The 23395-nt window shown below is 30.2% G+C and overlaps 1 pseudogene; it reads right to left on the reverse strand.

Annotated features, from left to right (window-relative positions):
* Positions 1 to 1435: 1435 nt before the first annotated feature.
* On the reverse strand, positions 1436 to 12618 carry LOC111303022 (peptidyl-prolyl cis-trans isomerase FKBP53-like; annotated as a pseudogene).
* Between the last annotated feature and the right edge of the window lie 10777 nt (positions 12619 to 23395).

The raw sequence follows: 23395 nt of genomic DNA on the forward strand, positions 1-23395 counted from the left end.
CTTGGACAGACCTAGATTTTATAAACGACCCAAAATTAATTTCAACCTAAAAGATAAGATAATTTTTTGCTATTTTTTCTTTAAATTTGTTTACTTCACCATACATTTTAAATTATCTATAATTATAGTGAATCCAATGTTCAAAGTGGCAATAATAAAAAATTATAAAATTTTTTAAGCATTTTTTTATCTTTCTTTATTTTGTTTATTTAATTATTTTCTTTGAAAGATTTATAATTTAAAATAATTTGTACAAAAAATCAAATATAATAATTTATCATCTTATATTTTTAAAAATTAAAAAGGGGGGCATATCTTAAGGCATGTACAAAATGTAATTATTTTAAAAAATTATACCAATGATTATCTATGGACAAAATTGTTTATAGTTTTTCTAAAATTTACAAAATTATCTATATATAAAATTTTAGATATTTAAAAATAATTAACTTAATTTACTTCCATTATTTATTTTTGAGCAATCAATATTAATTACTTATAATTTATATTTGCTTGACTAAGCTAACTTAATGGAATTTATATGACATGGTAGGAAAAAATACAATGCAAATTAAGCAGTTAATTTTTTTGAAAAATAAATATTTTATATTGAAAGACTAGATATTATTGTGATATTTAATCTATGTCATTGTAAAAAATAAATCAAATTAAATCCTCAAGTCAATTAATCCTTTTCCTTTTCAACTTATAAAATGCATAATTCAAAGTTTGAATTTAAAATTTTAATTGCAAAAAATATTTCCATAAGAATTGCCTTTCATATAATACTCTTATTGAAAATAATATTCTTTTTATTTTGATTAAAAATCCAAATTAAAAAAAAATGAGGATGGAAGAACTAGGGTTTTGACTTATGATTTATGCCTATAAATAACACATGGGCGTCATGCATGCTCAAAAGCATATGCATCAAAGCATAATTAATTATTTGAAACTACCCCAATAACCAATCAAAGCATAATTAATTGTTTATTTGAAATTACATAAATGAATAGAATAAGATAAGATGATATTATAAATAAAATAAAATAAAATAATATTATCATATCTTATATTTAATATATGTAACAATTAGGATAGATATAAAAAAATATGTAAATTTAATCTATTGATTAAAAATAATCCTTTTTATTTTGAGATGTCATGAGTATGATTAATATTTTTTATAATATTTTTTTTTGTTTAGATAAAAATAAAATATAATACAAAATAATCATCATCGTGTTTTATCCATCATCCTATACATTCATCTTTCATTATTGTTTGACTTTAATTCCAATGATTAGATCCAAATATTAGTGCCTCAAGTAAAACAAATAAATAAATAAATAACCAAGGCAGAGAAACGCCAAAGCATCACAATGCAATTGTGAAGATTGACAAGTTAAACAAGTTTTTTAAAAGCATTACTCCATAAAGTGGGAAAGTAAAGCCGCCCAAAACTACCATGAGGCAAAGACGCATGACTTCCGCAGAAGCCACCATATGAAGCTTATTGCGATACAAGGAACCGTCCTTACTAAACATAGCATTAGGGTTACAACCAATAATGTCATTTTATACGGTTAGATTTCGCAATGAAAAAACGTCCCATACAAAATTCCCTATTTGCATCTCATTCAGCAAAAACAAATCACCCTTTCTGCAAAAGCTTGTCCTAACTACCTTCCCTCATAGTCATACAAACTCAATTTAGACATACTAAATTTACAAGACAATTAAGATGGTTCGTCATTGTTTCTTTTTTGGCTCCTGATCACTCAAGCAGTGAAAAGCTTTTTCATAGCTTGAGGGGTATGAAAAAGAGCAGGCTAATCAGCAAACTCCAACCAACTCAACATCAAACTCAAGCCATGAATTCGGAGGTATCCTGCCACTAGCACCCTTGGAACCATAACTGCAAAAAAAAAAAAAAAAAGCATATAAACAAGTTCAAGATTGCCAGTTACAAGAAAGGCATACAACCTAATTTATCAAAGGATAATGTGAGTAATTAAGAAATAAAGTATTGCACACCTCACTGATAGTGGAATTATGAGTTTTCTTTTATCCCCAATACGCATGCCTGAGGTCAATATACATTCCAGAAATATATAAATGCTTCCAAATGAATTAAGAGAATAAGGATAACCAGAATTCAATAAATTGTTAACAATTTAAATGAAATTACCTTCACCTATAAAACCAAAACAAAATAATTATATGTAATTAACGAATCAAAATTTTCCCTCCAAAAACAATCAAAGTCTTGGTATTTCATAAGTCTTAACGTCATAGTACCTAGGCGAAATTTAAAGGGCGCCCTTCCCATGTTGGAATCAAATATTTTGCCATCCTTCTTGAGCTTCCCAATTTAGTGGACACTAACCTGAACCAAAACAACTGACTTGGTTAAGAATCTCCAATTAAATCCTATCAATAAGATGTGTGCATAATAATATACATGATCCTGGCATCAAACATAATTCAGGATCACATCGCATGAATAATTGAGGTCTGTATCAGATTTATACAGGCTCTATTATCTTTTAAGGCAATCTCCTACCTGTCCCCTTCAACAAATATCCGAAATATGATTAAAGCATTCATGACTGCAGAAAAATAGAAAAAAGAACTAATGTTATTTTTCTTCGGTGGAGGAAATTTGACCAATTGAAAACTTAATGGAGAAGGAATTACTTGCTTCCCACGAGATGCTCTTCTACAGTCTGGTTGGCCCATTGCTAACTCCTCAATGACCAATCCATTTGGAAAGGTTCTCACTTGAGAAGGTTTACTAGCAGTTTGCTTCTTTTCAGACTTCAAAGTGGAAGTCTCCTTATCTCCACTTTGTGAAACTACTGAGCATTTGCACCCATTTGATTCTCCTTGGCACTCTTTTTTTTTTTTTTTTTCTTTTTCTTCTTCTTCTTCTTCTTCTCAGAAACATTCTCACCAGGCATATTGTCTGCTTCTAAATCAAGGACCCGGCCATGTATCCAGTAACATTTTTGGGTAACTAATGTTGGGATTTGCCTTGAATCTCAGAATCTCACATCGAAAGTTAAGTGAGTTTGAGTTTATCTTGTATCCTACATCGGGAGTTTAGTAAAAGTATAAGGGGTTTCATATTTATAAATATGATGTTTTTTTTTTAGTTTAGTAATCCCAGAGAGTTAGACATCAAGAGAATAGCTAAATGAGTAGGCTATTAAAAGGGTGTAATTAAGTTTTAGGTTAAGTTTTGAGTAAAGAGTTTTATGAGACTCTTTTCATTCTAAAAATCTCACAATTGTAAAGATTTATTTGATAGTGGATTAGGTTTGGAGTAGGCCATTTTGAGTTGAGCCGAACCAAATATATTTGTGTATTCTTATTCTTGATTTGAGCTTGCTGTTTTATGTATGATTACTGCGTATGGGTGTTGTTTTTCCCAACAAGTGGTATCAGGCAAGGTTCAAGGTTTAAGGTTCGTGGACCTAAGAGATCGTGAAGCAGTGTTTGAAGATGTCTGAAGAAGGTATGTCTGGTATGCCTATGCCTAAGTTTGAGATTCCATTATTTGATGAAAAGAGTAATTTTATATTATGACAAAGTACGATTCAATATCTGTTGGTACAACAAGGGTTGGATAAGGTATTAGAGAGTAGTAAGCCTAAAGAAATATCTGATGCTAATTGGAATACGATTCAGAAGAATGCTGTTAGTACTATTAGATTGGCGTTAGCTGTAGAAGTAAAGTACAGTGTGTTGACTGAGAGTACTCCAAAAAGTTTATAGGATACTCTTGAAGGTATTTATGCTTCAAAGTCGTTAACTAATAGATTATGTTTGAAGATGAATTTGTATTTTCTAAAGATGAAAAAAGGTATGAGTCTTCATAATCACCTGAATGAGTTTAATAGATTAGTTTTTCAATTGCTAGCGATTTCTGTTGATGAGTTAAAAGATGAAGAGAAGGCTTTAATTTTGTTGTCATCTTTGCCCAAGTTTTATAGGCCTTTAGTTCAGACTGTGTGGTGGGTAGGTCTACTTTGAAGTTGGATGATGTGACTATCCTGTTGCATGAGAATGAAAGGTTTATGGGAGCTCAAAACTCATCACCTAGGGGGAGTACACTAGTTGTAGAGGGTTTTGATCGAGGGAAGACTCAAAAGAGGATTGATGGATTAAGAGGGAGATCCAAGCCAAGAGACAGAGATTACAATGATATAGAATGTTATTATTGTGGTGAGAAGGGATATATTCAAGTGCGCTGCAGGAAGCTGAGAAAGGATATGGTTACTTTTAAAAGGGTGAATGATGAAAAAAAATCAGATGAAGAAAAGAGTGATACTGCTATTGTCGTGTCTGATGATGATGATGTTGTTTTGACAACTTGTGTTGATGAGACTCAGACTTTGAAAAGTGATAAAGGTTGGATTTTAGATTCAGCTGCTACAGTTCATATTTACAATGATAGGAGTTACTTTGTGGAGTTGGATGAGAATGAAAAGTATGGAGATATTATGGTTGCTAGCAAAAAAAAGGTGCAGATTCAAGGCATTAGAAGTGTTCGCCTTAGATATCACAATGGTGTTATTAGGACATTTCATCATATAAGGTATGTACTAAGTTATCACTATAATTTGATTGCTTTGGGTGAGTTAGCTTCTGAGGGTACACATACTCTCGAGGGTACATATATTATGATAGTAATGATTGGTTGAAAGTGTACAAGAATGGTAGTGTGATTCTATAAGGGAATAGGGTCAAAAATCACTTGTACATGCTTGATGAAGGCTCAATTGCTGGGATCCCTATGATGAAAGAAAAGAAGAAAGATAAGCGTGTTAGCTTTGCAGATACTGTTGAAGTATTTGGAGATTTAAGTCAAGAAAGGATTTGTTGAGATTTACCTTAAATCTTAAAATCCCACATCGAAAGTTAAGTGAGTTTGAGTTTGTCTTGTATCTCACATCGGGAGTTTAGTAAAGGTATAAGGAGTTTCATATTTATAAATATGATGTCTTGTTTTTGGTTTAGTAATCCCAGAGAGTTAGATACCAAGAGAATAGCTAAGTGAGTAGGTTATTAAAATGGTGTAATTAAGTTTTGGTTTAAGTTTTGAGTAAGAAGTTTAGGAGACTTTTTTCATTCTAAAAGTTTCACAATTGTAAAGATTTATTTGATAGTGGACTAAGTTTGGAGTAAGCTATTTTGAGTTAGGCCGAACCAAATATATTTGTGTGTTTTTATTCTTGATTTGAGCTTTTTGTTTTATGTATGATTGTTACGTGTGGGTGTTGTTTCTCCCAACAACTAACATATAAATTTAACGAAGGTCAACATCTTGCATCTGTTGGGAAAAACAACAGCCACACGCAGAACCCACACACAAAATAACAAGCTAAAATTAAAAATAAGAACACAAATATATTTGATCGACCCCAACTCAAATGGTCTACTCCAAACCCAATTCAATAACAAATAAATTTTTACAACTGTGAGATTTTTAGAATGAGAAAAGTCTCATAAAACTTCTTACTCAAAACTTAACCCAAAATCCAATTACACCATTTAATAGCCTACTCACTTAGCTATTCTTTTGGTGTCTAACTCTCTGGGATTACCAAACTAAAAACAAAGTGAAACCCCTTATACTTTTACTAAACTCTCGATATGGCATACTAGATAAATTCAAAACTCACTAACTTTCGATGTGAGATTATGAGATTCAAGGTAAATCTCAACAAATCCTCCCTTGACTTGAATCTTCAAACACTTCAATAGTATCTGTAAAGCTAACACGCTTACTTTTTTTTTTTTCATCATAAGGATCCCAGCAATTGAGCTTTCATCAAGCATGTACAAGTGATTTTTGACCATATTCCCTTATAGAATCACACTACCATTCTTGTACACTTTCAACCAATCATTACTACCATAATATGTGTACCCCCGAGAAGTTAACTCACTCAAAGCAATCAAATTATAGTGACAACATGGTACATACCTTACATGATGAAATGTCTTAATAACACCATTGTGAGATCTAAGGTGAACACTCTCAATACCTTGAATCTGTATCTTTTTTTTTGTTAGCAACCACAATATCTTCATACTTTTCATTCTCATCCAACTCCACAAAGCAACTCCTATAATTGCAAACATGAACTCTAGCAGCTGAATCTAAAATCCAACTTTTATCACTTTTCAAAGTCTGAGTCTCATCAACACAAGTTATCAAAATAACATTATTATCATCAGACACGACAGTAGCAGTATCACTCTTTTTTTTATCTGATTTTTTCTCATCATTCACCCTTTTAAAAGCAATCATATCCCTTCTCACCATAATAATAACATTCTATATCACTGTAATCTCTGTCTCTTGACTTGGATCTCTCTCTTGATCTATCAATCCTCTTTTAAGTCCTCCCTCAATCAAAATCCTCTACAGCTAGTGTACTCCCCTTAGGTGATAAGTTTTGAGCTTTCATAAACTTTTCATTCTCACGCAACAGGGCAGTTACATCATCCAACTTTAAAGTAGACCTACCCACTAACACAGTCTGAACTAAATGCCTATAAGACTTGGACAAAGATGACAGTAAAATTAAAGCCTTTTTTTCATCTTTTAACTCATCAACAGAAATCGCTAGCAATTGAAAAACCAATCTATTAAACTCATTCAGGTGATTATGAAAACTCATACTTTCTTTCATCTTTAGAGAATATAGATCCATTTTCAAACATAATCTATTAGTCAATGACTTCGAAGCATAAATACCTTCAAGCTTATCTCATAAATTTTGTAGAGTACTCTCAGTCAACATATTGTACTTTACTTCTGGAGCTAACACTAATATAATAGTACTAACAGCCTTCTTTTGAATCTTATTCCAATTAGCATCAAACATTTTTTCAGGCTTACTACTCTTTAATGCCTGATCCAACCCTTGTTGTACTAATAGATCTTGAATCGTATTTTACCATAACATAAAATTACTCTTTTTATCAAATAATGGAATCTCAAACTTAGGCATAGGTATACCATACATACCTTCTTCAGACTTCTTCAAACACTACTTCACGATCTCTTAGGTCCACGAACCTTAAACCTCGAACCTGACTCTAATATCACTTATTAGGAAAAACAACACCCACACACAGAACCCACACATAAAATAGCAAGCTCAAATTAAAAATAAAAACACAAATATATTTGGTTCGACCCAACCTAAAATGACCTACTCCAAACTCAATCCACTAACAAATAAATCTTTACAACTATAAGACTTTTAGAATGAAAAAAGTCTCATAAAACTCCTTACTCAAAACTTAACCCAAAACCCGATTACACCCTTTAATAGCCTACTCACTTAGCTATTCTCTTAGTGTCTAATTCTCTGAGATTATCAAACTAAAAATAAAATACCTTATTTATAAGGGTGAAACCCCTTTTACTTTTACTAAACTTCTGATGTGGGATACTGGATAAATTTAAAACTCACTAACTTTCGATGTGAGATTATGAGATTTAAGGTAAATCCCAACAGCATCAGCTTACCATGCTAATCATAAACTGTGCATTTCTGAGAGAGGAGAGGGAAAAGAGAAAATGGTGACATCCCAAGTCACTTCCAAGTTTCCACCACTTCAAAACTTACAAATATGTCTGTGATGAAGGATAATCGAATACTAAACCAACTCTTCCTGCTTATGTAAAGTTTGATCAACAGATTAAGGAGAAAAAAGTTACTTCTCTATACCTCGATTTATTTGAAAGGTTTTAAATGAAGACCTTACCTAGTTAGTATACTTGTTTATCATACAGATTAATTTATGACTCTTTTTATCGGGAAAGGTTTTAAAAAAATCAACAAGTACCGTACATGCATTTGCATATTCACAGGCATGTATTGTCTATCTACAGTCATATCTCTCTATAATATAGAGTGGGAAAGAGTAATCACCGATCATTGGATGACTGGTCATGTTTTTTTCCAACAGCCAAAACCTACGTCGGATCCTGGCTCTCTTCTTTCACAGGCTGAACTTCATCCTCTAGCTAACCATTGATGTTATCTTTACCATTTTTTTTCACTTCTACTTCTTCTTTTACCTAATAAAATTTTCATAACCATTTCAAATATCAATGCCATTGAACATGTTATTAGCAAGTTAAGCTACCTACATAATGTAATAATAGAATCAATTATTACATCAAGTTCAAGAAAAATCGTTGAGTTAAAGGCCACATCACCTTTCTTGTGGACCATCTTCATACTGTTTTTAATTTTTCTTTTCTTTTCACTACTATCTTTTCTTATCTTCTTTCTTTCTTCATTCGTTAAGTTTTCTCCATGTTTCTTTGTTTCTGGTTGGGGCTCTTGAATAGCATTTTCGCTTTTATGTGAAGCAGAAACTAGTAAGCCATCTTCATTTTCAATTTTCAAAACTGCTATACCGGTACCCATTTTGACAAGTTGACGCTGGGAGTTGTTTTTATCCTTAGAATCAGTTAATTTATCCTTTTTCTTCAATCATCTAGATTTTGCATTTCCATTTGTAGGTTTCTCATCATCAACTATCTCCTCAATTACAACTATAGTTATTTTAAAAAAGATTAGTAAGCAAAAGGCCTGTCAAGTAACAGTACAAATGCAACTGAAATCTTATACATGGTGTAGACACTTAATTTTATCCAGGTTCGAATCAATTGAGCTGATCCAAATGGGCAAGATAGGCCTATATTATTTATTTATTTGTTATTATTATTAGTATTATATTTTTTGTTTACTATTTATTATTATTATTATTATTATTTATGATTTTTATCTTTTTTTTCTTGATTAATTAAGAGATAATGATTAGATTAATTAAAAATAATAAAAAATGATGAAAGTGAATTTGATCGTGAATTTGGGGGTTGACAGAGTTAGGATTGGATTCAAAGATTAAATCCCAATCCCAAATAAAATTAGGATTGGAATTAATCAGAAACTCTTCCGATCAATTCCTATAAATAGATGTTGGAACACAAAGTTAAGGACACACACAGAGAGAAAACAAAAGCAAAAATAGTGTTTAGAGACAGTTTAAAATTTTTTAAAAATTTTTGGTGTTTTTTTTTCTTGGGAAATTCTAGAAATTCTAAATTGCGAGCAATTTTCTGGTGACATTCAAGTTTTTCAGTGAATATTTCGAGGAAAAACCCAGTTTTCAACGTGTTTTCCAAATTTTGATAAAACATTCAAATGAAATCTGGATTCTATTTAGAGAGAATGAAGAGAAAAAAAAAAAGAAAGAGAGAGAAGTAGAAAGATGCATTTGCTGAAAGGCTGAGTTTTTAGCCTTATATACATTGCTAAAACAACGTTGTTTTAACATTAGTAAACCCAAAGGATCTGCGCGTTTTCAAACGAGTGACCTGATCCGTAACGCGACCTGAACCAACGACTCGCTTCTCCGCCTGGGTTCCAGCCAAGTCGTTTCTTATCGAGCCGTACATTTGAACCACTTCTATCTCTTAAGCCAAGCCGAATCCAAGCCGTTCCAAGGTTTTTTTTAATTAATTAATTATTATTATTATTAAATTAGAATTATTTGGTATTCTTTATTTTATTTTATTTTATTTTTATTCCTTATTTTTTTAATGATTTTTCTAAAATAAAAATTTTAAAAAAATATTTTTGAGGAAAAGTTGAAAGTATCAATTTTTCTTGAAAATAAAATTTTTTTAAAAAAATATTTTTAAGGGAAAGTTGAAAATATCAATTTCCATGAAAATTAAAAAAAAAAGTTTAAAAAATATTTTTAGGGAAAAGTTGAAAGTATCAATTTTTCTTAAAAATAAAGTTTCTAAAATAAAAAATTTTCAAAAACATTTTGGGGGGAAGTTAAAAGTATCAATTTTCTTGAAAATAAAAAAGTTTAAAAAATATTTTTAGGGAAAAGTTGAAAGTATCAATTTCTCTGAAAATAAAAAAAATTTAAAAATATTTTTAGAGAAAAGTTGAAAATATCAATTTTTCTTAAAAATAAAATTTTTAAAATAAAAATTTTCAAAAACATTTTGGAGGAAAAAGTTGAAAGTATCAATTTCTCTGAAAATAAAAAGTTTTAAAAAATATTTTTAGAAAAATATTAAAAGTATTAATTTTTCATTTTCCTTGTACAAAAGCAATAAGTTTTTTAAAATGAAAAGAAAAATATTTATATCAAAAAGTGAATCATTATTTTTTTTATTATTATTTTTTATTTCTTTTTTGTAATTTTTTAATGTTAAATAATCCGACGATGGAGTTTCTGTAAGTGAAACAGTAGTTTTCTTGCATACTCTTAAGATGAAGAGATTTTTCTTAATTTTTTGCAAAAAGTATTGGAGTTAATAAAGAATAATTTTTAATAATTAATTACTTGATAAATTTTTTAGGCTTAATGGGTAACACAAAATCAAGTTGATATCATCATTTGATGGACGTTGTGAGGGTGTTATAACCTTTATTACTCATAACCAAACTCTTGAATCTCGTTCTGGTTAATAGACCCGAACCTATTCTTTTAGGGACTCTTAGTCAAGCTTAGGTGTTTCTTGAAAGGATAGATTCCTTAGACGATCAATCGTACCTAAACAAAAAAGATTAGTGACGATTCTATAAGTCAATATCCAATAATAGGTCTCTAGATTTAGATGTCATGACACATGAAATAATGAACATCTAGAAATAAACTATGAGGCACAATTTGCAGAAAACTGGAATGGATCAATAAAGTGATATAATAAATTAATCTATTGGTAAATGCTTTGATAATGTACTCAAAACATAAAAATTTCACAAAAAATTTTCGTGTCAACCACTAAAATGATCTTTGTTAAAGAAAGGAGCCAAATCATTCATATTTATTAAATTCTCATCTGGCAAACAGTTCTTAAATCTTTTTTAGTTCACGTTGATTTTTGCTGATACTTTTAATTGTATCAATATTTTCTTTTCTATCCCAAGTGCCATGCTCTATATACACTTTGATAGAGAGGGTTTTTTTTTTTTTTTAAAAAAAAAAAAGGCTTCTCTACAGTCCACACTTCTGCAGTGACATCAATTTTAACCAAAACTTCTATCTGTTCAAAAGAAACCCAAATTCCTGAACCAACAGCTAAAAAATTTGAGAACAATACTACACTACTTCATAACATTGTAGCCACGCATTACTTCTGGGTTTCAGCCAGTATAAAATCATTAAAAATTAAAAGAAAAGTCATTTTGATGCCTGCAGATTGATACATGTGACTTGATAGAAGAAGTAACATGTATGATCCAAATTCTAGTTAGTGAACTCCAGTAAAGCTATCCAAAATTGCTAAATACCTCCACCATTTGGGACAGGTGAAGGTGGGAAGAACTCAAGATCATCACCATTTATGAAGTCGTCATCATACTCGTCTTCAGAATCATAATCAGAGGACTCATCTTCCGACTCGGTCTACGCAATATCCTCCCATAAGAATCACTTCATAATGAACTAAAAGAATGAAGAAATAGCAGTATTTCAACCATATTATGAGTTCTAAACAGGTCAACCATATTCTCAGTTCTTGTATGAAACTTTAAAAAATGGAATGCAGACATGTCAGTCAAACTAGAGAAATTAAATGAAAGGATACGATTCATATTCATCTCGTAGATGATCTCCATCATCGGCAACAAAGTATCCAGAGGGGTGGATGCTTCGAGCACCAATCACTGAGAAAGCAACTAAATCATCGTATTCATCAAATTTAAGATATAAGGAAGCAAGTTTCATTCTGATTCGGTAACAAGGAATACACGATAATTGGACTCCTGTGTCCTGCGGAACACTGAAGTACAGCTCTCTCTTTGGACGATCCAAGGCTTATAGTTGCCTGAGTTATCACTTACGGTAGATTAACAATGCAACACATACAGCTTCAAGAATAAAACAAAAACACGAATTCAAAAATGATTTGGAGAAGCGATTCAGAAAACCAAGCTTAAATTCTAACCAAAATTAACCAATATATGCTATGTAAATGTTTTAACTTAATTCCACTCTGTATAAACAATGCACTCCATGGATGAATGTTCAGAACCTCAAAATAAATAATAAAAGCATGTAAACAACAATCAATGTTACCGCTACATTAATTACTAATTATATAAAAAACAAAAATTCCATCATAAACCAAAATTCAAAAAAAAAAAAAAGATATATTTTATACTTTCAAGCTCAGAACCAGGAGAATATACCTGAGTTATGTGAAGCTTTCCCCGCACATCGTCGGAATGATAAGGGTGCGGTTTTCCAGGTTTTATTTCAATTCCTGATAAAAAAAAAAAGTAAAGTTAGAGGGCTATGAGAAGAAATAGATAATTTAATGAATAAACAAATAGTACTGTTAACGGCCCGTTTGGATACTGGCAGATTGCAAGAAGATGATAATGAAACTTGGGATTTCCTTTCATAATATCCACGTCTATCCAAATCCGTTTTAATTTTTCATTTTGCAATTTGCTTTATCTTTTTTCTGCAGTTTACCAGTAACCAAACACATTGAAAAAAATCTGAAGATGGGTTTTGCTCAAGATTATAGAACTGACCCCAGAAACCCATTTCTTCCTGATGGAGAAAATATTGGTTACAGAATGGAAGCAGCTGCGATTTTATTAAACCGTAATGTCGTTTTCAGGTTTGGAAAGGTACATCTTCATGGAAAACGTATACAATCTAATAGGAAGCTGTAGCTCGTGGTGATAGAGGACGCCGTGGACATTCCTTGCTCAGAGCCTGAAGGTTCAAACTGTTCTATTATATATATATATATATATATATATATATATATATATATATATAACCCCTGACACTGTTAATTGGACCAACACATGACACGTTTCTTTACAATAAGAGATGGCGCTAATAACGTAAAAAGAAAGACGGCATTTAAATTGAACGGGGAAAATTTTTAGAAAAGGGTTAATGTTTTATTTCAATTTTAAAAATTTTTAGGTATTTAAATAAAAAAATTTATTAATTAATATAATATTTAAAAATTATTTATTTATAATATATTATTATTTAAAATTAATTATATTAATGATGAGCAAGACCTTAGTTAATAATTGTATAATTTAAATATCATATTAAAATTTTTTTAAATTAAAATATTATATTAAATATTATATTATAATTTAAAAATTATTATTCTTTCTGAAAGAAATGAGCTGGATTTTTTCATTAAACAAGGAAAATGTCTGCAAGTCCAATGGTCTTATTTCTCTTACTTTGTTATTATTTTGATGTATTCTATTCCCTTAAAATCTCCAACGTTTTTTTTCGAGAGGAATTTTCTCCTCTCTCTTTATAATTTTATCATTATATCAAACTATTAATAAATTTTATAAAAGTTGGTAATAAACTTATAAAATTTTTAAAATTAAGTGATCAAAATAAAAAATTTTAAAAGTTAATTTATCAAAATATTTTGTCTTTTTATTTTTATTTATTTAAAAATTTATAATATTAATTCAATAATATTACTTTGATAATATTACATCACATGCCAAATAATGTAATAACGTCATATAATATATTATTAGTCTTTAAAATTAAATAACAAAAAATAATTCAATAAACAAAATCGTACCGATAAATAATTGGTTCAATTCATTAAATTCATTCTTTTTAATTAAAAGATTTTGAGTTCGAATCTTGTTGGTGATTACTTGTTGAGATGATCTCGAATGTATAACTTACAGTCATATGTCTTCAATTATTAAGTACAATACATCTTATTATGACTTGAGAAACTAAACAACCTATCTATCATGAATTTTTCTTATAAAAAAATGATAAAATCGTAATTTTTTATAATTAAATGATCAAAATAAATAAAAATTCTTCTACATTAAATAACTAAATCAGTAATTCACTTATACAAAGTTATTCTTTATTATTTAGATTATATCTTTTTACTTTTATTTATAAAAGGTATAATGATAAAATAATATAAAATTTATTTTATCTCTTCTCATTTTTTAATTCTATTAAGGGATTTATCAAAAAAAATTTATTACTTTTTTTCTTTTTTTATTAAAAACATATTTTTTTTTTTTATTTTTTCATTTTTCTATCCATTATAACAAACAAATCTTAAAAAATAGGTGGGGTCTTCGTTAAACAATAAAAATATCTCCAAGTCCAATGGTCTTGTTTTTCTTTATTTTTATTATTATTTTGTTTCTTGTGTTTTCTCTTGTCTTCTCTCCCCTTAAAATCTCTAGTTCATTTTCACAAATTAGTAAATTCATGGATGCAATAAATAGATTAATACATATAATATCTACATATAACTACAAACAGTGGTATATTTATAAACAAATTAATTAATAAAATAGAATTTATTGCATGGATAATATTAAAAAAAAAAAACTCAAATGGTTTTAACATGTAATTTTTTATATAGATTTTAATAAAACCTGAGTATTTTATTTAAATATAATTATGTATTTTAGTCAAGGATTATATCAAAATTTGCATTACTCAAGAATTGTTGATTTTTAATTTTATATATTCAATAATAAAAAATATGAAAAGATCAAACAGCCTTTTAGAAAGAAAACCAGCTCACAACACCAAGACCAATTTAGACCAACGGTAGAGAGAAAATTATGGGCCACATCAGATTCGCCCTTTTGCCTACAAAGATAAGATATTTAGATCAGATTTTTTTTCCTTCTTTGCATTTATTTATTTTGAAAATATTATCACTTATAACTATTAGAATATAATTAATAGATTATAATTTAAAATTATATAAGTATCATTAAAATTTTATATAAAAATAGTATTTATAACTGATGAATTTTTTCATAATTTTTTATTATAATTAAATAATTATAATATTATAATAAAAAATTATAAATAAAATGCTCTCATTTACTTTTTATTATTTAGGTTCTGTTTTTTACCAAAATTTTTTATTCAGGTTCCTTTTTTTTTTTAAATAAATGGAGTGAAAAACATAAATTTTAAATAAAAAATTAAAAAAAAAAACCAAAATAAAAAGGCAAAACATGAAACATCATTACTTGAGAGAATAAAATCCCCCCAAAACAGCAGCCATTTGGTTTGACTTCTTTTGTTTTCCTTTCCTCTTTGTTAGTCGTGGAATAAACTTTTTTTTTTCTTTTGGCATGAGTCGTGGAAAGAAAGTTTAGTTTGGGGAATTTTTATTTTTTATTTTCATATCCAAAGATTAAGACTTAAAAACTTAAAATTAAAAAACGTAGAGATGAAACCTAAATCTCTAGATTTCATATTTTATTATAAATATCTCTTTAAAAATAAAATGATAATGAATTTTCAAATATTTGAATTTTTATTTTTATCTAAATATCTCTTTTTTTTTTTTCAAAGAGTACTGTTGATTAAAAGTGATTATTGGCGTCAGTTTAAAAGTATTTAATGTTTATACCAGAAAAGCAAAAAAAATCAGATTCACTGGTTGGATTCCACCATTCTAAGAAGAAAAGAAAAATATAATATATACTACAAGGTTGAGAATTAAAAACGTGTGCACACATATACTTAAAAATTAATGAGTAAAAACAAAATTATTGATAATGATGGAAAATTATTTTTAGTACCACACAACTTGAGAGAGAAAACAGTTGGTTTTTGTTGCGAGCATTTAACAATCTAAAAGATAAAGCAATTAAGGATAATTTAGTTATTTGTGTCGATTTGATATATCATATTATCTTGATATATTTGATGTCACATTAGTTTGATTATATCATTATTATATTTTATTGGTCTCTTACCTCTTATATATAAATATAGATATTCAGATATTATCATCGTAAGTTTCATTTTATCTTAACCATCTATTTTTTTTTCTAATTTTTTTTATCTTGATTTTTGACTTGCGCGTCGAAATATAAACGTATGAAATATGTCATATTTTTACCTCTAATCGCTCTTTTTTAGTTTTCTGTTCTTCTAGTAATACTATCACGTTGAAACTCGGTACAAATATTTGACGTGTTAGGTAGGGGCTTTTTCATTCATTAGCCGAGCACAAAACAATATCATCTAGGAAAAGAATTTTAAAGGAAAAAGAGACCATTGTCCCAACAAGAACGAAAACACACAATAGCCAACATTCAGACTGACCTGTACCATAATAAGTTGGTCCAACCATGGAACAATTTCAACTTTGATTGAATAAATATAGGCCTTTAAACAAATGTTACAGACTATAACCTCACCCCAAGCCTTAAAAGTACCCGATTTAGTCACACATTGCCAACTAGCTACAAAAATATAGTAAGTTATGAAAAGATGGAAGCCTCTTCGGCCTTCAGAGAAGATGAGCATAATACCACAACCCATCACTACCCCAGTTACAACTTGACACATGCCATGACCCAAAAATAAAAACAAAAAAATCCCAAACTCTTGCTGAACAAAGACCTAGATACTCGAATGCAACGCTATGGAGTGCCTTTGAGGATGAGCTAAAATTTTTGGAGACCTAACCGTTTATTGAAAAGATTGATGAACTATACCTTTAAAAAGGTTCAAAATGTTGACCTGAAAACTTATGACAGTTCTTCTGACTCTTTCGATCATTTAGAACACTATAGAACTAACATGATGATGTAGGATACGGAAGAAACTTTGGTATGTAAAAGCGTTACCAATATTTTCAAAGGTACAACTTAGTCCTAGTATAGCAATCTGAAACCAAAGTCAATCACAACATTTACAGAGCTCAGCCACTCCTTTCTATCCCTATTTTTGAGTAGTCGAATGACAAAAAAGACGGCACTAAGCTTGATGTCGATACACCAAGGTTGTAATGAATTTCTGAAAAACTACATCACATGTTTTAATGTGGAAGCTCTATAGGTAAAATACTTAAAATAAACAACCGTTGTAACTACCCTGACAAGTGGACTCAATGACAGAAAGTACCACTTAAAGCTGCCTTGTCATTAGAACCACCTAAGACTTTGGCTGATGTCTTATTTGTAGTCGAAAAATATATAAATGTTGAAGCTACAATAAGAAATAGCCAAGATGACAAAAGCTCATCCCTCATCTACGATCGTAAAAAAGGTAAGGATTTTTATGATCCTCTATTAAGAGGGAGATGATATAAGGTTAGAAACCCCAATGGAGAAAAAAACTGCATGACACTAAATACCTTCATAAAGAAAATTCTAATACAAATTAAGAGGAATTCAAAGCTTAGATGGTCGAAGCCACTAAGATAAAATATGATAAGGGATCTAACCAACAGATGTGCCTTTCATAAAAACATAGGTCACAACATGAAAGACTATATCGACCTAAAAAAATGAAATTGAAGCTTTAATAAGAAAAATCAACTGAGAAGGTTGGAGAACCAACAAAAACAATGATAGACCAAATTGGATTATAGATGGGACTAAAAAGAGCCTACAAATGACAAAAAAAAGTCGGTTGAAGAAAACAGAAAGGGGAAAGCCTAAGAAAATGAGACAAAGTAAGAAAAAAGCTAAGTTGACAATAACAGGTTGATCATTAAAATGATCAATGTGATTATTAGAATGAGCTCAACCTCGATCAAAAGAAAATCTAACCTAGTTATGATCATGGCCATTGGCTATTTAATAAAGAAAAAAAAGATTAAAAATATGAATCGATCTCATTCAGCTTAAAAGATTTTAAAAAAATATAACACCTTTATGATGATGTCATAGTAATCATAGCTGTAATGTATAATTACGTTGTCAAGAGAATCTTGTTCGATAATAAGAGTTTGATCGATGCTATGTACTATAGCACTATGAAGATGGTGAGAACTAAGGAAAACCAATTGCAATCAATCACTATGACCTTGGTGGGGTTTGAAAACAAACAGGTATCGATAAAAAAAGGGACTATCAAATTACTGATCTCTTTGAGAATGGAACTAAAGATAGTCACCTCGTAGAATTCATGATTGTAGACATCCCATCTGCTTATAATATGATACTGAGCCAACCTAGCCAATCCATGATGCAGTTTATAGGCTCAGCTTTTTATTTAAAAGTAAAATTTTTAACACTTCAAAGGTTTAAGAGGTGAGGGGAGACTAGTCCATAGCATAATAATGAAAAAAAGAACTAAAAAGTAGACTGGTAGTTTAGTCGATATAGAGAACATCGAAGAAGAATGATAAGCAATAAAAGTAAAAAAAAAAAAAAAAAAACATAAGCAAAAACCTACAACGTAAGAGTGACTTGACAGAAGCATGCTTTTAAATTACTTTAAGCTTTTAAGCTCTAATAAAAAACACTTCTTATTTCATTTTTTGATATCTTGAATAGATGAATGTGATCGAGCTCTTAAGTTGGCACAAGTATTTACATGTCATATGGACTGAATTAATACGTCAGCTAAAACAAAGATCAAAATGAGAAATACATACAAATTGTTCATCTGTATATTCTAATCAAGTTATTAATAATATACTAATCATCATGTTGAAATCTATCTTTATAGGAAATGGTCCTGACCTAACTAAATAGTAAAAAATAATTAACCAAAAACTTGACTCAGATGAAAATTGATTTAAATAGATAAAAAAATCTAGTATATGTATCGTTTTAGGACAACATTTTTGAAAAACATATATAGATCAAGTTTATTTGAGTATAAAGAATAGTTAATTCAACTTTTAAGAAATAATGCTGATATATTTGCTTAGACACTGTCTGATATACCAAAAATCGATACCAAGATAATGATTCATAAATTGCACACTAACCTTAACATAAAACCAGTTGGCCAAAAAAAAAAAAACTTTCATCTCTGAAAAACAAAAGGCTATCGAGGATTAGGTCCATAAATTATTGTAAATGAGCTTCATCAAAGAGGTTTACTACCCTAAATGGATAGTTAATGTGGTCATGATCAAGAAGTCAACAAAAAATAAAAGATATGTGTTGACTTTATCAACCTGAATAAAGCATGCCCAAAAGATGATTTTTTCCTCCCTAGCATAGATTGGCTAATAGATGATAATGCCGAGCATAATCTTCTTTGTTTTATGGATGCTTACTCTGGTTCTAACCAAATTAAGATGTTAAAGAAAAATGAGAAAATGATGACCTTCATTACTAAAAAGGGCCTTTACTGCTACAAAGTAATGCCTTTTGGGTTAAAAAACGTAAAGACGACCTATCAAAGGGCGATCAACAAAATTTTTAAAAATTAGATCGATCGCAATGTAGAAGTATATATAAATGACATGATAGTCATAGGTAAGAGCTTGATCGAGCACTTGAAATACCTTGGAGAGACTTTTAACACTTTAAGAAAATACAAAATGAGGTTTAACTTAAGCAAATGCACCTTTGAAGTCACGTCGGGTAAATTCTTTGACTATGTGATTAATAATAGGGGATAAAAGTGAATCCAAAAAAAGTTTAGGCAATCTTGGATATAAAAGCACCCACCTCAGTAAAATAAGTATAAATGCTAACTAGAAGAATAGTCACCCTGAATAGGTTTATGTCCAAATTGGTAGAATGTCTGTCATGTTTTAAAATTTTTAAAAACATTTTCGGCTTCAGGTGGATCCCTTAATGTCAAAAAGCATTTGATAAACTCAAAGAATTCTTATATTCTCCACCCATCCTTCCCAAGCTGAGACCTGACAAAATTTTGTATTTATACCTATCCACCACAGACCAGGCCATCAATTTAGTCTTGGTCCACAAAGAAGAAATGAGGTAAAGGCTGATCTACTTTGTGAGTAGGGTCATGACGGGGGTAGAGATGAATTATAGCAAGATAGAAAAATTAGCTTATACGATTATCATATTGGCCAAAAAGCTCAGGCCATATTTCTAAGCCCATACAGTCCACATATTGACTATCAACTGTTGAGGTAAGTTTTATAGAAGCTAAAACCATCAAGAAGATTAATTAAGTAGGCGATAAAGCTTAGTGAATTTGACTTGCACATACTCTTTAGATCAACCCTAAAGTTTCAAGTGTTAGCAACTTTGTTGTAGAGCTTACGTTAGCCTATCCTAATGAACAACCCAAATAGATCGATGAAGTTTTAGATAAAGAATGTGAAAAATTTTTGTTAATTGATCGGCCATAAGCCATAAAACAGAGCTGGCCTCATTCTAATAAGCTGGGAAAGATTGTAGTATCAGTATGTCCTGAAGTTTAGATTCAGGCCATCCAACAATGAGACAGAATATGAGGTATTGATAGTTAATTTAAAATTGGTAGTCGAGATAAATGTTTAATATATAACAGTATTCAATGATTCCTAATTAATGGCTGGTCAGATAAACAGTGAGTTTGGAGCTCGAAAAAAAGAAATCTGGCAATAATTGTATAAAGCATTAACTTTCATTGTTAGTTTTTGAAAAGTCGAGGTCAAAAAGATATTAAGGTCTAAAAACTTGCTAATAGATTCTCTATCTAAGTTGGCCCCAAAAATATTGACAAAAGATTCAGATCAAGTCTTAATGGAAAAATTAATACAAAAAAAAAAAAAGCTCGTAGGCTAGATCAAGTAAAAAAAAACTTAGATGACCCCAATCATAACATACCTAACTATGAGAGAGTGGCCTAAGGATAGGGTAAAACATTAATGAAGAAAGCTCCTTAGTATATGATGATAAATGAAAATTTATATAGAAGATCTTTTAGCTTACCTTATTGAGATGTATGGATGACAAAGAAATAAACTAGGTTTTGAGAAAATTTCATAAAGAAATATGTGGGAATCACCTCGAACCTCGACCACTTGCCTACATAGTACTCAAATAACGCTATTACTGGCTCACCATTAGAAGGGATGCAATCGACTTGGTGAAAAAATGTGACAATTGTAGAGGTTCACGTACATATAACATCTTTCATCGACTAAGCTTATCCCAATATTAGTCTCTAGCCCTTCATGTAGTGGAAAATGGACATCTTCGGACCATTCACCTAGGTCACAAACCAAAAAAAAATTATCCTTGTAGTGGTAAACTATTTCATGAAGTGGTTTGAAGCTGAAACCTTAGCCATTACGATGAAAGCCCAGGTTGAGAAATTCGTGTGGAAAAAAATAGTTTATAGGTTTAGCTTAATTCGATCTATAATCACGAATAATGGCAAACAATTCAAATATTTGAGGTTTAAGGAATGTGTTCAAATCTCTACATCTATCTTAAATTTATGTCGGTTACCCACCATCAATCTAATGGACAAGCTGAGGCCACGAATAAAACAATATTAAAGGCCTTAAAATAGAGATTGGATGAAACGAAAGGAAAGTGGGTTGATGAATTCTCTAGGGTACTATAGGCTTTGAGAACGACCACTAAAGTTCCAATAAGAGAAACCCCTTTCCACCTAGTATTTGGAACAAAAGTTATGGTGCCTATCAAGATTGATCTCTTGAGCTTAAGGGTCAAGCTAGAGTTTGGTGAAGGTAATGAAAAGGGCCTAAAAGCTAACCTAGATATAATTGAAGAGCAAAGACACGTAGTACTAACATAAATAGTGACTTACCAATATAAGGTATCTAACTATTACAATAAAATAGTTTGACATAAAAATATTAAGAAAGATGACTTGGTACTTAGAAAGGTTAAAGCTTTAGGAGTTGCTGATCAAGGGGCAAGTTGTTCTGACTTAAGAATAACCATATGTTGTTAAGGAGGTCATCCATGATGAGACTTATGGATTATAAGACATGAACGGTAATTACTTACCGAAGATATAGAATATGAACAATTTGAAAGTATATTATAAATAGCTCAGATTTAACCAAGCTCACACTTGTAATTTAAAAGTCAATAAAGTCATGATAATCATGTTTACTTAATGATGAACATATCTATTACCTAATCAAAAAATAATGTCTTTGGCCTGATATGTCTGACCTGAAACTTAAGGTCAGAAAGTAATAGTGTTTGTTTTAATCCTCAAATTTAGGCCCTAACTGACTTAATGGGACCTAAGACTATTTGCTGAGTTATTTAAGCTCATTCAAACTAAGCTAAAACTTAAGTCATAAATCGTTTGTTGACTTATTCTAAATTGTCTGAGCCAATTCCATAAAGCTTAAGTCGTGAGCTCATCCTGTAAGCAATTATTCGAGCTCAAACTTTGGAAAACCTAAACTAAATAAAATTGAACAAAGTCAAACTTAAACTTGAACAAAATGTGATAAACTTTCCCTTAGTAATTAGGTTAGTACAAAAGAATTCTAGAGTTATTTTTTTTCGAGGTCACAATAAAAACCAAACCTTATTTACAAAATTTCATAAATAAAAAAAATAAAAAAACAACAAAATAATAAATTTCTAAGCATCAGCAACATCAACATCATCAACAGCAGTAGTAATGGCATCAACACCCTCAGTAGTAGTAAAAGCAACATCAGTTTGACCCTTTTCAACTACACCCGACCTCAAGCTCAACATCCAGTGCTGTATCTTTGTTATTTCCTTCATCCTCTTTCTTGTTAAATTGATTTGGAAGAGACCTCTATCTAATATTGTTTACATCAATATTAGAGAGATCAAAATTAAGACGCCACCATTGCATAAGATGTTGTAAGCCACCTGTGAGAGATCAAAGCCTTGGCACCTTTGCATAGGATGGCTTACGACAAGGTCAAAGACTCAAGCATTTATGGGTAAAAAAGTAAAATAAGAGAAAAATTGGTGAGACTGAACCTCAGAATGAGGAATAGCCAAAGATGAAGGAAGGTCGACCATAGAAAGATGCACTGACCTAAGAGATAGGGAAATGAGGTAGAGATGGATTATCTAAATCAAAGTCTATCTAAGCACATAGCTCTTTCATGCTCAGGACATATTCTCCTCTTACCCGAGCATTCTCATCATTTCGTTGTTATTTTTCCTTAAACATAGGGTTAAGCTAATAGGCCATTTTTTGATAGTCTTGACCTCCGATGATCAATAAGACTAGCTCATTGTCATCCTACCTAAGCTTACCTTTTATTGGCTCTACCTTGAAACTTTTAACCTCCTCAGAACTAAAACTAAAAGACATGATAGAGAGAATATACTAAAAAAAATAGAAAGAATGGATGAAAAGAAAAAGAATAGTAAGGCTGAAAAAAAAAAAAGCTTTGGAGATCAAAAAATTTAGATCAAATAGAGAGCAATGAAAATAAAAATGTGGACAATGAAGACTCCAATGACCCTTTATATAGCCATGCCTCATATTAGATAAGTGACCTAAATTACGCCACATGTCAGGGTATTGTTGGAAGATATTTTTTCATCTTTCCCACTCTAGATTTTATCGTCTAAGCTACCTCTCTCCTCGTTTAATATGACCAGATCAAATGGCTCTTAAGGTCAAATTGACC

This window comes from Durio zibethinus, chromosome 9 (genome assembly GCF_047325235.1).
Source record: "Durio zibethinus cultivar Kanyao isolate XHJ-2024 chromosome 9, ASM4732523v1, whole genome shotgun sequence".
Taxonomy (NCBI): Eukaryota; Viridiplantae; Streptophyta; class Magnoliopsida; order Malvales; family Malvaceae; genus Durio; species Durio zibethinus.